General features: G+C 38.1%; 1 pseudogene; it reads right to left on the reverse strand.

The window, feature by feature from the left end:
* Window positions 1-3,429: 3,429 nt before the first annotated feature.
* LOC129535245 (E3 ubiquitin-protein ligase RNF168-like) lies at window positions 3,430-5,422 on the reverse strand (annotated as a pseudogene).
* Between the last annotated feature and the right edge of the window lie 342 nt (window positions 5,423-5,764).

Consider the following 5,764-nt stretch of genomic DNA (forward strand, 5'->3'; position numbering starts at 1 on the left):
GACACACCTGGTGATCTCAGTGAGAGATGGCACCAGAGCAGTGAGCTGTGGTGTTACCCTAACTGCTGCTCCTGGACTGCTCCCTATGTTAATATACTGATAGGAAAATTCTCGACCTGTCTCCCATTCAACAGTGCAGGGAGCCTCAGATCATGTCACACCAGGATTTCAGCTACGTGCTGCCTCCTTGAAAGGCAAAAATCCACGAATCACTAGCATTTGGGGACACAATTGTCTATTCTTTTATTTACTAATAACTACAAATACATGCTAGAAACCATCTTGTCCATTGAAAATGTTTCATTAACTCTACTATGAAAAAAAATAAGAAAATAAGGAGGGAAATGAACATATAGGAAAATTCAAGGGTTAAATCTGACATAAGATGTCCCATTCATATTAATTTTTAAACTTGTTCCAACTTCCTGGCATGGAGAATTTTCAAAACTACTTATTATGTGGTTGTGTCCAGTCTTACTTGCTGCATGGGAACTCTTAGTTGTGGAATGTGAAGTCTTAGTTATGGCATGTGGGATCTAGTTCTATGACCTGGGATTGAACCCAGGCCCTCAACCTTGCAAGCACAGAGAATTAGCCAAGGGACAACCAGGGAAGTACAGACGTTGCACATTAAAAAATAAAACCTCTCATGTCCCCTACTGTCTATGGAGACACAGGTGACTCTTTCTCCTTCTCTCTCTCTACCTATACACTTTAAAATGTAAGTTTCACAAAGATTTTTCTACATTCCCTATTAACATCAGAAAATTTTCTACATTCCCTGTAAATATTGCTCATTCCCATCAACCTCTCATCTCACTGCATTTTCGGTTCTGCCCCCATGATTGCAAAGAACATGCTCTCACCAAGGTCACAAGCCACCCATTTGCCTGTAGATCCAGCTATTTTGTGCAAGTATTCACATAATATTATTTTTAATGACCATGTGATATAACCATGTTTGAGCAGACTGCACCTGTCACTTAATAAATCTTTGACAGTTTCCCAGGCTCTGGAGCATGAAGTACTTACTGGGTACAAGCTGTCCTGTTCCCTAACTATGCAGTCCTGTGTTAAATCCTGTTCTCACTGTTTCTCAGTTTTCCTCTTTTTTTTTTTTTTTTAGTGTTCCTATTATAAAATGAGAACTAGCAACAGTGACTACCTCATAGGGTTGCTAAGAGCACTTAAAGTGACAATACACTTTAAAAAAATGGTAATAATAAATGCTATCTACATTTATTTAATTTTATATATCTTTATTGGCACTTCTATCAACATAGGCTGAAAAATATAGAATATAGTATTATGATTATTCACAATACATTCAGGTATGCTGTTACTCAGTGTTATCAGCTACCAAAAATCATTGAACAAATCTCCAGAAACTATGTAGTATAAAATATCAAAAATGTATTCTCTCATAATCCTGGAGACCTCAAGCCCAAATCAAGACATTGGGCAGGACTATGCTTCTTCCAAAGGCTCTGGGGGAGAATCAGTTCTTGACTCTTCTAGGGTCTGGTGGTTTCTGGACCCTTGGTTTAGCTCCAATCTCTTCTTCCATCTTTATATGGCCTTCTTTCCTGTGTGACATTTCTCTCTTGCCTTCTCTTTATTTTAACAATTACTTTAATTTCCAGATTCTCAATCTCTACAGTTTAGTGATCCATGAGAAATTGAACACTTTCATATTGCTTGCACAAAAATGATAAGAATGCTAATCAGTACATTCTAATGCCTAATACATAACACTTAACATATTCTCACAAAAATGCATATGGTACGAGTATCAGAAAGACTAACTGAGACACTGAAAATTATCTGCAAACCAACTAGAGTGAGGAAGACTTTTCACAGACAAACAAGTGATTATATATGTAAACCTTAATACATTACACTGTTTTTCTCCTTTTTGGTCATGGACTATTCCAGGAAGATTTAATTGCATAACTTTAAATTTGAGGAGTACCTAAAATGTAAACCAAAACTTGTCTTAAAAAATATTGGTCTGATGAAAGGATAGATTTTTGTCTATTTAGACAAATGTGGTTAGTTGCTAACTACACTTCAACTCTATCATTATTCAGGGGATAACCATTTATAACAGAGGGCAAACTAAATTTTAAATTAGCATCAGAATTCTACACACAATTACCCAATAGAATCACATATGCAAAGATTACAGAATTTCATTTTCAGAATTTGGAGGAAAAAAATCTGAAAAATGCTTAAAAATACTGACAAACTTAACCTAGAATTATTAGCTCCAGGACATTTTATTGTATTATGACCTTAAAAGGATGACAAAGTAGACATCGGTAGAAATGTTGTTAAAACTATTGTTTGTTTGCTCAAAGTTGTTGATAACAATGAAACAAAAAAGTAATAATGTCTGAATTTCACAGAACATAATTGCTCCCTTCTTATTTAACATTTGGGGGTATGACAAGGCAAAATCTAAGTATCATACTTTCTATTTTTGTTCATAAACTCAAGTAAAAGTCAGTATCAATACAAATGATAACAAAATAAAACAAATACATACTTACACAAGTTCTACAACATAGGATACAGTGACATAACTCTGCCAAAATAAAATCCAATTTTGTGTTGTAGAATAGCAGATTACACAGAATAGTGTGAAAAATTGTAAAATCCAAAATTCTGTGTCATTAAGCAAAGAAAGGATGAGGAAGAATATTTTGCCAAACTGCACCTGCTACTCCATCCTAGACCCAGTTGTCTGATCATCCATTCAGTTCCAGTGCTTACAAATTCTCAATCTACCCAGTCAGTCAGCCTCACCCAAGATTAACTCCTTTTGCATCAAAGGTCTAGTTTCTTTTCTGTACACTAAGTCCTACTTTTCTAGGAAAGTCTGATTTTTCTGACTTCATGTTGAGCTTAAGCCATTGATGTCATAGAAATTGCTGTAATACTGAAAGTAGAGATGGAAATTAGAGTTGTCAAAGGTGATTTTCAAGTGCTCTACAAATATAATGGAAAAGTTGCAAGGAAACAGATTTTAAACTTTGCCTGGATTACGTAGCTACTTGGTATATTATAATGTTGCTTTGGTTACTTAGTCAGGATAAAAAGGTGCTCAAAGGCAATAAAATATGCATTTGGGGGACATACATGGAAATGAAGTTTTCTTGACAGTTGGCCAAGGCATTTTTATATCCATAACAACTGTCAACTAAAACTTAGTATGTCACAGTTATTAAAAAAGGAAAGGAGTGGGACTCTTGCTTACAACTGAGTTTGGCAAAAACACATTTGTATATTCCTCCCCTATAATCACACAGTCCTTTAATTAGGGACAATGAGTGTGCCCACATAGCAGAATGAAAAATTTATAATCTATGATACAGAGTTACACAATCCTGCTTTACTAGAATGTAAAACACTCTTCTTACCCAAGCATTACTCTGTGTATCTCTGAAACATCTCAAAAATATTCTTCTGTGACTTACTAGGCTGTAGGGAATGAGCAGTGTTGGGAACAATTCTTTGTAGTAGTAGTTGGTATCTTTCTTCCATTAACTAGATCTTAACATTTCAACTGGATCTTAGAAGGTTGTCAGTTTTCATTTTTTCAGGCAAGGAGATCCAACCAGTCTGTCCTAAAGGAAATCAGTCCTGAATATTCATTGGAAGGACTAATGCTGAAGCTGAAACTCCAATACTTTGGCCACCTGATGTGAAGAACTGATTCATTTGAAAAGACCCTGATGCTGGAAAAGATTGAAGGCAGAAGGAGAAGGGGATGACAGAGGATGAGATGGTTGGATGGCATCACCAACTCGATGGACATGAGTTTGAGTAAGCTCTGGAAGTTGGTGATGGACAGAGAAGCCTGGTGTGCTGCAGTCCATGGGGTCGCCAAGAGTCGGACACGACTGAGCAACTGAACTGAACTGAGGTTTTCAGTGGATGCTCTAGATCAGTTTGTCTTTTGAAGCTTCTAACTTTTGCATTCTTCCTCCGTCCATTTAGTACTTTGTCTGGAGGTGAAGACATAGCCCATAACTGATATTCATCTGGGGATCCTTTTGGCCAGATCAGCCTCATTTGTTCTTGATCCACCTCTTTCTGAAGCTGTAATGAAGCAGAAAACAACCTGTCCCATTCTTCTAGTTTATGTCTCTCAAAGAGGTTCCAAATCTATCAGTCCTGGGTTAAAGTGGACTTGTTTACTCAGCTTGAGGAAGATTTGGGGAACATTTTTCTTCTTTTTGTAAAACAACATGGATCGCTGACTGTTTCAGACAAAGATTCCTGTTTTTCTTTTGTTTTGGAGATATCTTTATTGGTCAGTAGGTGAGACTCCTCATTTTCTGTCACAACTGTGTTATTTTCAAGTGTCTGTGTTATATCTGATACTGTACATCCACTCTCTGTTTTGCCATAAGGCTTAATTGCAGTTTCTCCAGAAGAAGGAACTCTGGCTTTAGGTTCTTTATGACTTGTGACACATACCTTTTTCATGACTGCTTTGTTTTGACTTCCTTCAAGGCACCATTCTCCACCTCTGGCACATAACTGAGGTTTATGTGACTCCACTGAAGATTCTGCACCTTGCTTTTGAACTTCAAGGCATATCTGAGGAGAAAGTGTGGGCATACCTTCCTCAATTTCTGTATCTTGCCATGTAGGGTTCTTCACATCACTGCTGTCAGTCTCCTTGGACATGGAGATTTTCCTGTCTTCTACAACTTCAAACCGTAATGCTGACCCAAGTTGAGAATTTGGTGATAAATGCTTCTGAATATCACCAGTGTTATTTTTGTTTGCTCTTCCTTTTCCTTTGTGATTTGGTTGTGACAGGAAGATTTTTTGGAATCCAAGGGGGAAGCCGAGACACTTCCCTCACAGATATTGCTAATATTAAGTCTTAGCCTTCTTGCCAGGGCTTTATTACTTTTCAGTTGTTCCTCCATCTCTCTGTGGCTTTTTTCTACCTCTCTCTTTTCCTATTCTTCCTCCTCTGCCAGTAATCTCTGTATGTATTCTTCACTGACTTTGTTTTCTTCTTCCTGATTGGCTCCTCACTCTGCCTCCATCTTGCTTCTCTCCTTTTCACATTCTATTCTTAATTCCCCAGGTTGACATTAACGATTTCCTCTGATTGTTGCCCAGAGACTCTAAGCTTGCATTCCTCTGGATAGTGTTTTTGAATTATCTCCCACCGTTCCATATTGACAAGAGAATTTCTTTGGATATGGCACCAAGTCCAGAAGGCTATCTGGCAGTGACAGCTGGGACAGCACAAATTTGTGTTTTCAACAGTTGACTTGAAACATACTTTACAGAGCATGTGGTTACAAGGTAGTGTCACAGGCTCAATGAGGATTTCCACACAGATCTGGTACTGGAATTATAACAAGGAAGGGATAGTGTCTTTGGGCACAGCCATTTTAATATGCTAATAAGGTGTAGTCAACATCAATACAACAATTCAGGGATTGAGCGCATCAGACCACTTGACGTAAAAAGGTGTTTTGAGGGCCAGGTAAACAGTATGACTGTGGAGGGTGGTGTATTTGTCCATGTTTAAGACAAGTATCCAGAAAGAAAACAAATAAACCTTGACAGCTCCCAGGCATTAACAACCATTGCAGTAGGGCAGATGCTGGGCAATGGCGTCTGAGCAGGGCAGAAGGAAAGCGCCAAGCTCCCTTCCTCCCTCTTACCAACTGAGGGTTCTCCTTTAGCTTGGGGAAGCCAAGCCCAAGGCCACCGAGCCTCAAAGTCTCTG

This window comes from Moschus berezovskii, chromosome X (assembly GCF_049115385.1).
Source record: "Moschus berezovskii isolate FMDL1 chromosome X, NW_MosBer_1.0, whole genome shotgun sequence".
NCBI lineage: Eukaryota > Metazoa > Chordata > Mammalia > Artiodactyla > Moschidae > Moschus > Moschus berezovskii.